This window comes from Pseudorasbora parva, chromosome 13, assembly GCF_024679245.1.
Source record: "Pseudorasbora parva isolate DD20220531a chromosome 13, ASM2467924v1, whole genome shotgun sequence".
Taxonomy (NCBI): Eukaryota; Metazoa; Chordata; class Actinopteri; order Cypriniformes; family Gobionidae; genus Pseudorasbora; species Pseudorasbora parva.
In genome coordinates this window covers 12,480,837-12,492,812 of record NC_090184.1, presented here as the reverse complement: position 1 = coordinate 12,492,812, position 11,976 = coordinate 12,480,837, and positions in this window count along the sequence as shown.

Below are 11,976 nucleotides of genomic sequence, written 5' to 3'. Positions count from 1 at the left end.
ATTAAAACAAACTGGTTAAGATCTTTTTTGAAAAATGAAAATAGTTTTTGGTTTCATATCCCCAGCCAAATTTTTATAAAATTAGGATTAATCATTTTTCTCCTTAGATGCGATTATGACCTTAAAAGACTCCCTTTTAAATTGTCATTGTTTCATCAACAGGTTTACTTTATTGGAAATTGGTCTATAAGCATAACTTCAGTTCCCATAATATCCCCTTGTGGAATTGTAGATATGTGACTTTTAGGAATAAGTCTTTATTTTACAAAAATTGGTGGGAGAAAGGAATATGGCAAGTAATGCATATTTTAGACAATACTGGAATTATCTCTTTTGAGATTTTTTGTTCAAGATTTATGTTAACTGACAGGAAACAATATGATGTTATCATCAAAGCAATTCCACAATCGATAATCCAGTTGACCCTCAATTCATATCAAAGTAATATAACTTCTCTTCCTAAGCTTTTGGTGAACGGAATTTCTCTCATTAATTTAAATGTACCTAATATCACAACTTGAAAGGCATTTGTTAAGGAATTGTATCCCTTTTCTTCAAATAAACTTTACATTTTTTAATACTTTTATAAAGCTGAAGTTAAAATTTTAAGAACAAAATACCTTTTGGGGGGGGGGGGGGGGGGGGTGAAATGCTGTTACATGCATACTGAGCTTTTTACACTGTTAAAGACTTGGATTCCCATCCTAAACATAGACAAAGTTTCAAAAACTAGGTTGGACGTTTGATGTGTCAAAAATACTCCTTCCGGTTTCTCACAAGTTTCGGAAAGTTTTTTTCGAGTATGGGTCCGCTTGACGTCGACAGAGCGGAATGTCCTTGAATGGGCCATATGGGGTCTTCTCCTGGAAGGGTGCGCGCGAGCGTGACTAGAGCGAGAGACCAAATGCACGCCCATAAACACTGCTCTCAAGCTGCAGATCCACTCGTCCGTGCAACACTTCTGTCGCGCCCTATGGTCGCGCCGCGCTCCACTTTATTCCTATGTGTGACATCAAGCGACTTCAAGGCTTCAGCACAGCATTCCGGGAAGGCAGCGCTGCATTAGAACCGATTTGAACGCAGAAATGACGGGAAGCTTACATTTACATACATTTACATTTATGCATTTAGCAGACGCTTTTATCCAAAGCGACTTACAACTCAGGAGAACAGGAAGTGATCCGTCAAGAAGAGGCAACGAAACACAAAAAGTGCCCTAAATACTAAGATTTGTACACTGCTCAGAGTAGCAAAGACCAGAAAAGGAAAGAAGAAAGGAGAATTAGAGGGGGAATTTTTTTTTTATTATTATTATTTTATTTTTTTTAATGTAAGATTAAGTGCTCATGGAAGAGATGAGTTTTTACCTGTCTTTTGAACGAAGTGAGTGATTCTGTTGTGCGTATGGAGGACGGAAGATCGTTCCACCAACCCGGAACAATGAAAGAAAAAGTTCGAGAGAGGGATCTCATGCCTCTCTGTGATGGTACCACAAGCCTTCGCTCATTAGCTGAGCGAAGGCTTCTGGTGGGTGTGTAGACGCGAAGGAGTGAGTCGAAGTATGCGGGTGCTGCGCTTGTGGAAGATCCATAAGCAAGAGTCAGGGCTTTGAATTTGATCCGGGCAATTGACATGAGATTGACTAAAACTGAGTGTTTCACCCCCCTTTTAAATACCTAGTTTCACCAAAAGCAAAGGAGGCCCATTTTAAAATTATTAATGGAATATATCCTTTTAGAGAGTTGTTCAGATATCGATTTGGTCTTGATGTGAACAACTGCTCTTTCTGTGTTGATCAGATTGAAACAACAGAACATATTTTCTATGACTGTAACTATGCCTGTGCCTTTTGGGAGGATATGCATTACTGGTTATTTCCTAAAATTGAAAATGTATCTGTTTTAACAAAAGAAAATATTATTTTTGGTATGTTTATGAAAGAAGAATCAAATGATTTAGCTATTAACACATTATTCTTGGGAAATTTTTGTCTTACATAAAAACAGATTCTTGAAAACACTCTCTATTTAATGCTTGCCTTTTGTCTGTTTAAGGAATTGTATGTTTTGTACCATGCCATTTATGGTTGTTAAATTCTTTTTGTTCAATAAAGTTCTTGCAAAAAAAAAAAAAAAAAAAAAAACAAGATGCCATTTTGCTTGGGCAAACAATGCCTGCTAACCTTGTAGTACGCAGGGAAGGAGCCTAGGAAAGGAGACAAGAAAGAGGCTGTTTTTTATGCTTTTGTGAGGAAATAGCTTATTGTTCCAACGCAATCGACAGCCTGTCCGCTAATCTTCCACATTTTATGCTATAATAATGAATATAAATGAATAAATAGAGAAAGACATAAATACAACTTAAAAGTTGAAAATGTTTACGAGTAGAAACACATTTTACAGCTTTTTTTATTTTTTAAACATAATATAGTATTAAGGTATTGTTGCACTTCTGATTTTAGCCTTAAAAATAAAGGCTTATTTCCCCAAAATTTATGTATACTGAATTTAGCTAAAAGAAGCAGCAGATTACTTAAAGGTCCCATGACATGAATTTTTTTTTGTTATTTTATAATGTGATTATAATGCATCTTGCGTCATCAACACGGAACTAAAGTTCGATTCAGTTCGATTAGTGAACCGGCTCGACCGGTTATTTGCTGAGAACCGTCTCAAAAGAACGATTCGTTCAAGAACCTGTTTCTGCCGAAGTTAAAGGTGTGAAGGTGAAGGTTGATCACCTAGCTTCTCAGTTATAAAGCAGGGAGCAACGAATGACATGTGAAACTTGTCTAGCTGACCTGAAGAGATACTCCAGGCAATGGAACCTTCGGCTGCGAGTGGTTCCAGAAAAAGAGAAGGAGAACATAAGGGACAAAGTGAGCAAACATATCCTGAAGGGAAGGGCAAGTTCCCCCTTGCCATAGATTCGGTTCACAGGTTGGGGAAAAAGCAGAATCCACGTGGCAGCAAATCTGCCCCTCGTGCTGTCATAGTACAGTTTATCTCGCGAATATAGATCGACGAATGGGGATCACTTCTGGGAGCCCCTATCAGCTTCGAGATTTAGAAAACAGGCCAATGAACATTGCCGTGCGTGCTTTGCATATCGCACCCCGCCCCGCTGCGCGGTTATAAAGCGGAAGCGATCACCACGCACCATTGTTTTTCACTGAAGAGCCGAACCAAGGCTCGAACTGCAGTGATGGTACAGCAACCGTGGCGCCGGGACGTACGTCTCCGTTCCCTCCTTCAGGAAATTAGGGTTACATACGTAACTGAGACATTCCCTTTCAGTCGGTCACGTTCAACATACGTCAGAACTAGACCGACGAATGGGGATCCCTATGGAAAACGCCACAGTTACTACCACTTCCAGCGCCCTGCCGGAGTCCCTCGGACCCTAGCCCTACTGCTATCCCACAAGACCCAAACAGTGGACTATTGGATAACGCTGGGAAGCGTGCCCCTGGAGGCTGCTGCGGAAGCCACACTCCCCCGAAGGAGATAACATGTGGAAATTACACGTATGGACTAGCAGTGGGCAGTGCTACATACGGGAGTCCCAGGGGTGGCCCCGGCCCAGATGGGCGGGGGACAGTCACCGCACTGAGACGACAGAGCGGGCTCTGCCAAGGGAAAGACACGGGCTCGCCGTAGGGAGCTGTACCGTGGAGAATACACATATGGGACCACCGTGGGGGTCACTGCATATGGAACCCAGCCTAACACAAGTTCCACACTGCATACAAGTGTTAGACCTGGCGTCAGACGCTCCGCCACGTCTGACTGCCGAGGGTTGCGGAGGACTCGACAGGTTTCGCCATGCTGGGAAACTCGACTGGAGCATATAAGCGCTCATATCCGTTCCATGGGGAAGGGAGTGGCGCAGCAAGCCGACACTAGAACGGGGACTTCGGTGCTACCGACTCTGAGGAGTGAGTACACAAGAAGATACCGGTCCTACACGTAGCCTATAAAATCTAGCAAACGTGTTGGGTGTCGCCCAGCCCGCAGCTCTACAAATATCTGTCAGCGAGTGCCCTGGTGCTGGCCCCTGGTGGAGTGGGCCCTAATCCCGAGCGGGCAGGGCATGTCTTGGGACTCATACGCCAAGACGATGGCATCCACTATCTAGTGGGCCATCCTCTGCTTGGAGACAGCCTTTCCCTTTTGCTGTCCTCCGTAACAGACGAAGAGCTGCTCTGAGGTCCTAAAGCTTTGCGTTCTGTCCACATACATCCGAAGAGCTTGGACAGGACAGAGAAAAGCTAGGGCTGGGTCTGCCTCCTCCGAAGGCAGCGCTTGCAGGCTCACCACCTGGTCCCGGAAGGGAATGGTGGGAACCTTGGGCACGTATCCGGGCCGGGGTCTCAGGACAACATGAGAGTAGTCCGGCCCGAATTCCAGGCACGATTCGTCAACCGAAAATGCCTGCAGGTCCCCTACCCTCTTGATAGAGGCCAATGCGACCAGGAGTACTGTCTTCAGAGACAGAATTTTTAACTCCACTGCTTGCAAAGGCTCAAAGGGAGGTCTCCGAAGTGAACTAAGCACCAGAGAAAGGTCCCAAGAGGGTATAGAGGGGGGCGAGGCGGATTTAATCTCCTCGCGCCCCTCAGGAACCTGACGATCAGGTCGTGCTTCCCCAAAGACTTACCTTCTACTAGTTTGTGATGTGCAGCAATAGCGGCCAGGGAGGGAGACAGCCTTCTCTCCAACCCATCTTGTAGGAAGGATAGCACGGCTGTGACCGAACATCTTGGAGGGTCTTCTCGACGAGAAGAGCACCAGTCGACGAACAGGTTCCACTTCAACGCATAGAGGTGCCGCGTAGAGGGAGCTCTAGCGGAAGCGATGGTGTCTGCCACAGCCTGTGGCAGGCCACCTAGAACCTCCGCGTCCCGTCCCGGGACCACGGGTGCCGGAGGGTGCCCCGTCTCTGAGTCAGGAGGTCCTTCCTCAGAGGAATGGGCCAAGGAGGTGCTGTCGCAAGGAGCACTAGTTCCCGTAACCATGTCAACGGAACCTGCTCCTCGTCCTCCCTGACCATGCACAGTGTCTGTTCAAGAAGGCTTACTGGGGAAAACGCATGTTAGCGTAGGCCCCGGGGCCAGATGTGTGCCAGCGCCTCCATGCCGAGGGTCCCCTCGGTCAGGGAGTAAAGCCACTGGCAATGGGCCGTGCCCGGGGCGGCAAACAGGTCCCGAAGCGATCCCAAATCACAACCTCCACAAGATTGCAACATTCCTCTGGCTAAAATTTAACCAGCTGAGAATGTTCTCACACTCAGACAGGAATGCCGTACATGCTCATGTCCGCACTCTTCTGAAAGCCATGGCTGCAGGTGCACCAGATGTGGAGATTCAAAACCCAGTCCCAGAGCTCTCCGGAGTCGAACCCACTCCTCCGGCAAAAAGGGCGAATTTTGCAGAGTGGGAAAATGTCAGGCAAGCTGACTGGGAAGATGACGAGGTCACTCGCTACATTGAAACGGCTGTCATGGAAAATGAAACGGATGTTCTTGGCTGGTGGAAGGCCAACAAACCAACCTTCCCAAAACTTGCTAAATTAGCCAGATCAGTATTATGCATCCCGGCCAGTAGCAGTTGCAGTAAAAGGGTGTTCAGTGATGCTGGACGCACCATCAGTGAGCACAGGACTGCGCTGAAGCCATCCACAGTGGCTTCAATAATTTTGCTCCACAAAAACATGTAGCCTAATCTTGGTGAGTAAAGGGGTTTTTTTTTTTCATTTTATTAAAATTAAATATTAATTGAGTATTAAATGCATAATGTATACAGAGTATATTGGCTAATGCTGGCATTATTCTTTTATTCAATTTCAGCTGCTGTTCAACGTTGCGTTGAGGCCGGGTTGTGGAGAGAAGGGCCGAAGCGAATCCAGCGGAGCATTTATCTTAATTTAGTTATTACCAAATGCCCATCTTAATTTACAATTTATCTTAATTTAATTTGTTAATAAATACTATTTTTTTATTGGCGCGTTGGCCTATTTATATTAGTAGCTATTGGTGATTGTGGAGAAAGACGGCTCGAGCAAGTCCTGGTTTCGTTTATCTTAGGCCGCTGCCTAATCTATTTTAAGTAACTTTTAGTTTTATTTCGTTAATTAATTTAATTAATTCGTTAAATTTAAAATTTATATTGATTTCATTTGTTAAGAGATACTTTTTTTATGGGCCCATAAGCCTATTTAGGCTAAGTGTAAAGTTAAGATGTTACAGAAGACTTATTTTATTTCTTTGTTCCAACTTCCAGTGGCCTATAGCTATGTAAGTCTTGACTAAATGATGTTAAAGGGGGGGGTGAAATGCTGTTTCATGCATACTGATCTTTTTACACTGTTAAAGACTTGGAATCCCATACTAAACATAGACAAAGTTTCAAAAGTTAAGGTGGACGTTTGATGGGAGTATTTCTTTGTCAAAAATACTACTTTCGGTTAGTCATAAATTTCGGCAAGTTTTTTTTCGATCATGGGTCCACTTGACGTTAATAGGTCGGAATTTCCTTATATGGGCCGTACGGGCAATTCTACCGGAAGAGCGTGAGAGAGAGAGGGAGAGTGCGAAAGCAACAGGCTACGCCCATCAAAGCGCTGGCTCGTAGGCTGCGCTGCACAGGTGATGTGACTTCAAGAAATTAACAATGTCACCAAAAAAGTGCGTGTTCGGTTGCCAGACCAAGACAGTCCTGTACAGATGGCCAAAAAAACCCGCGTTAAGGCAACAGTGGATGGAATTTGCTTTTCTGGATCAGCAACTGAGTTCCGCAAAGGTTTATGTCTGTTCACTGCATTTCGGTGCCGACTGTTTTATAAACAAGGCCCAGTTTGACGCCGGATTTTCCGATCACCTAATGCTGAAGGATGGAGCAGTCCCAACGATAAAGGTCCCAACGTTAGAACCGCAGGCGGTGAGTAAGACTGCTTCAAATGTCTGTGTTTTTGCCTATCCCCATCAAGTAGCCCAAACATGATCACGTATAGTTAATTGATCAATGGAGCATGCGATGTAGTGCGTGTACATTTGTTTAGCTGGCCACTATATGTGTAACTTTATGTTTGTGTATTGTAAAAGCACTCCAAACAACAATACACAAAGAGTGGGGAAATATGTTGAACTAAATAAGCGCGCTTCTTCATTCAAATGCGCTACTATTCCATGTCTTTATATGTAAACACTAGCCTGCCGTGCAAAACCAGTCCGCTTACTACAATTGTCTACACAAACCACGCGTAAACACACACACACACACACACACACACACACACACACACGCGTGCACAACTGCACTTCCCACATGTACACCTTCAAAGACAAAAAATACGACGATATAATTCAAGTATAAATATGTAAATAACACAAGTCGCTAAGCATATTATATAGTTAGTGTATAACTTGTACCACATAGAGACGTCCTGCTCTAGTCGTTTTTTGCTGCTGCTCCTGTTCAACTTCAGCCTCTGGGTCTGATTCCGGATCATAGATGTATGGCTGTATCTGATTAAAAGATACAAATGTTGTTTTCCTTTCTTTCACTTGTAAGTTAAATCAAGTAACTTACAAGTGAAAGAAAGGAAAACAACATTTGCCACAAGTGTGCCACCTCTTCCAGAGCTCAATAAACAAAGAATAATGGTAAAAGAAGGAGCAAAGGCAAGGCATGGAACCCACTGCTTATACTGTAATAAAGAGCATGGATTGGACGTTTGCAACGCTTTGAAGCACAAGCCACACAAGGAAAAGCTGGACTTTCTGAAAGCTAAGGGCTTGTGCTATGGTTGCTTATTACCAGGTCACATGACTAAAGGTTGTGTGCAAAGAATTGTTTCTCAAAAATGCTCACTAAAGCATCCAACCATTCTTCATCTCCTGGAAAAGCCAGCACTTCCAGGATCACAAAATGGAGACAGTTCCACAACTGTCACTGAATCATGTACCACAACCAGTGAAACTTGCAGCTGTACTGGTCCTGGTGGTTTTGTGTGCTCTATGGCCATTGTACCAGTCAGAGTTAAATCCCAAACAAGCAATCATGAGGTTACGACCTACGCCTTCTTGGACCCAGGAAGTTCTGCAACATTTTGCACAGAACAACTAATGAAGGAGTTAAAGCTAACTGGTAGGAAAACAAACATCCTGCTGCGTACTATGGGACAGGAAAGGTCTGTTAGTACACACGTTTTCACCGAACTGGAAGTAAGTGGACTGAATGAAAACAGTTTTGTGGGTCTCCCTCAGGTGTTCTCACAAAAAGTGATTCCAGTTAAAAGAGAAAACATTCCGCAACAGAAGTATGTTAAGAAATGGAAATACCTTGAAGAGGTGCATCTTCCTCAGATCAATTCAGGTATTTGCTTACTAATAGGAACAAATGTACACAAGATTCTTGAGCCATGGAAAGTTATCAACAGCAGAGGAAATGGGCCTTATGCTGTCAAGACCATCTTGGGCTGGATTGTAAATGGACCTTTGGAAAGAGAGAACATCCAAACTGACAGAACCACAGGATGGCCACAGGTGATTTGCCAAACAGGATTTCAGTGGTAAGCTTGGAGAACCTAATTCAACAGCAAATGAGTTATGATTTTCCTGAATGTAAGCAAGCTGAAATTTTGGAAATGTCTATAGAGGATAGACAGTTTATGGAGTCTGTATCACAGTCCGTAGAGCTTGTTGATGGACATTACTGCATTGGCCTTCCTTTGAGAAAAAAAGGATGTAGTGTTTCCAAACAACTATGTTGTTGCATCTCTGCGCACTCAATTTCTGAAAAGGAAATTCAAAAGAAGTTCAGCTTTCCACAATGACTACTGTAGTTTCATGGATGACATGTTACTCAAAGGTAATGCTGAGAAAATCCCTGCATGTGAAACTGAAGGAAACTCTGGCAGAATCTGGTACATTCCACACCACGGGGTGTATCACCCACAGAAACACAAACTTCGAGTGGTGTTTGACTGCGCAGCTACCTACCAAGGAAAATCACTTAACTCTCAACTGTTACAAGGACCCAACTTAAATACTTCTTTCATTGGTGTGCTGACAAGGTTCAGACATGAGCCGATTGCCCTTGCAGCAGATGTAGAAGGAATGTTTCATCAGGTCAGAGTTCCTGATAAAGATAAAGACCTGTTAAGATTCCTTTGGTGGCCAAAAGGAAACACTGCGCAGGAAATGGAGGAATACATAATGACTGTCCACTTATTTGGTGCTACATCCTCCCCAAGTTGTGCAATCTACGCTCTGCAAAGGTGTGCAAAAGACAACAGTGCACATCACAGATCGGAGGTAACTCAGACAGTCCTTAGAAATTTCTATGTGGACGACTGTTTGACGTCTGTGGCTGCGGAACAGCAGGGTATTGCTCTAATGCATGAATTAAGGGAGGTGTGTGCATCAGGAGGATTTAACTTGACCAAGTGGATATCCAACAGTCGGACTGTTCTTGCATCTATAAGTGAAGAGAGCAAAGCAAAGACAGTGAAAGACTTGGATCTGGAGAAAGAAAAGTTACCATTGGAAAGAGCCCTAGGGGTTCAGTGGTGTGTAGAGACAGACACTTTGCAGTTCAAATTAACTCTACAGGAAAAGCCTCTTACAAGGAGAGGAATCTTGTCCATGGTCAGCTCAATTTATGATCCCCTTGGAATACTTTCTCCAGTTATTCTTCCTGCAAACCAAATACTGCAAGAGATTTGTAGAACAAAACATGAATGGGATGACAGTATTCCAGAACCACTCAGACATCAGTGGAACCTGTGGTTGGCTAGTCTTCAGAACTTAAATGACTTTCAGGTTGAGAGATGCATGAAGCCACTTGACTTTGGAGAAGTCACCTCAGCACAGTTGCACCATTTTGCAGACACCAGTGAACTGGGTTATGGCACGGTGTCTTACTTGCTCATGGAGAACTGCAGAGGTGACCAACATTGTGCCTTTGTAATGGCTAAAGCAAGGGTTGCTCCAGTAAAGTCAGTTACTGTGCCACGTCTTGAGCTCACAGCAGCTACAATGGCTTCTAGAATGGACAATATGCTGATATCTGAATTGGACTTGATTCTTCAGGAGTCTGTATTTTGGACAGATAATACTTCAGTCCTGAAGTATCTCAACAATGAAAGCACATGGTTCCGTACTTTTGTGGTCAACAGGGTAACTGCCATCAGGGAGCTCTCAAAGGTGTCGCAATGGAGGTATGTGAGATCTTCTGACAACCCAGCCGACATTGCCTCAAGAGGACTCACTATAGATGCTTTCCTTAAAGCAAATTCATGGCTCATAGGTCCATCCTTTCTGACTAAGCCAGAATCAGAATGGCCAAAAATGCCAAATCACACTCTTAAGATAACTGCAAATGATCTGGAAGTTAAGGAAGTCTCTGTCAATGTAGTGTGTGCAGATAATTATGACTATACTTCTCAGTTCTTTTCACACTACTCCGAGTGGTACAGGTTAAGAAGAGCCATTGCATGGTTCCTCAAATTAAAAACCATTCTGAAGGCACTGGTAGAAAAAAGAAAAAAGCTGTGCCACAGTCTAACAGTGAATACTGATCTTGAAATGGAAATGGAAACCTTCAAAGCTTCACTGTCAGGTTTAACATTGACTATAAGTGATGTTGAAAAAGCTGATAAAGAGATCATTCGCTACAGCCAAACAATCATGTTTCCCGAGGAAATAAAAACCCTCCAGCAAGGTAAAAATGTGAAATGCAGTAACCCTCTTTACAGGTTGTCACCAGTTTTGCAAGATAAAATCTTAAGAGTAGGTGGCAGACTAAGCAGATCAGCTATGTCTGAGGAGTTGAAGCATCCTGCTATCTTAGCAAAGGACCATCATGTTGCACATCTGAAGATCAATTCATGAAGATGTAGGTCATAGCGGCCGTAATCACATGTTGTCAAAGTTGCGAGAGAAATACTGGATTCCAAAATCGCAAACAGCCATCAGAAAAATCCTGTCTCAATGCACAGTTTGTAAACGTCAGCACTGCATAACAAGCACACAATTCATGGCTGATCTTCCCCGTGACAGACTTTTGCCAGATGAACCCCCATTCACAAATGTGGGCATTGATTATTTTGGCCCATTTGAAATCAAAAAAGGAAGGACATTGATTAAAAGATATGGGGTAATCTTTACTTGCCTGACGTTAAGAGCTGTTCACGTTGAGATTGCTAGCTCTTTGGATACGGACTCGTGCATTCATGAACTAAGAAGATTTATTTCTAGAAGGGGTCAGGTTCAAACAATCAGGTCTGACAATGGAACAAATTTCATTGGGGCAGAAAGGGAGCCATACAAAGTTTGAATAATGACAGGATTCAAACCACATTGCTTGCAAAAGGTGTACAGTGGATTTTCAACCCCCCAACTGCATCCCACCATGGAGGAGTTTGGGAACGACAAATACGGACTGTCAGAAAAATTCTGAACTCCACTGTAAAACAGCAGTCTCTTGATGAAGAAAGTCTTCAAACGCTCTTATGTGAGGTGGAGGCAATAATCAATAGTCGTCCCATCACTAAGGTCTCCAATGACCCAAATGACTTAGAGGCCCTCACTCCAAATCATTTGCTGCTGCTCAAAGTAAAGCCGTCCATGCCTCCTGGGGTTTTTGACAAAAAAGACCTGTATTCCAGACGCAGGTGGCGCCAAGTTTATGCCCACTTCACGAGCGCAGAAGATTGAGTTTTAGGAAGAAAAAGGGGAGAAACAGTTTTCTTACCTTCTCGTCGATCTTGTCAATTATGGATAAATCTTGTGTTTAAACGTTTAAGGTAATACAAGATAAAGGTTTGACAAGCGTCATAGGATACAGGAAACAATAGGATTTGTACATTTTTGTATTTTTTTGTGTTTGATTATTAAACTCGCACTTGTTTACGGATTTTGACTGACTTTTTGACGAGTAAGAAGAACCCATCTTTTCCAGCCACTATAGTACAA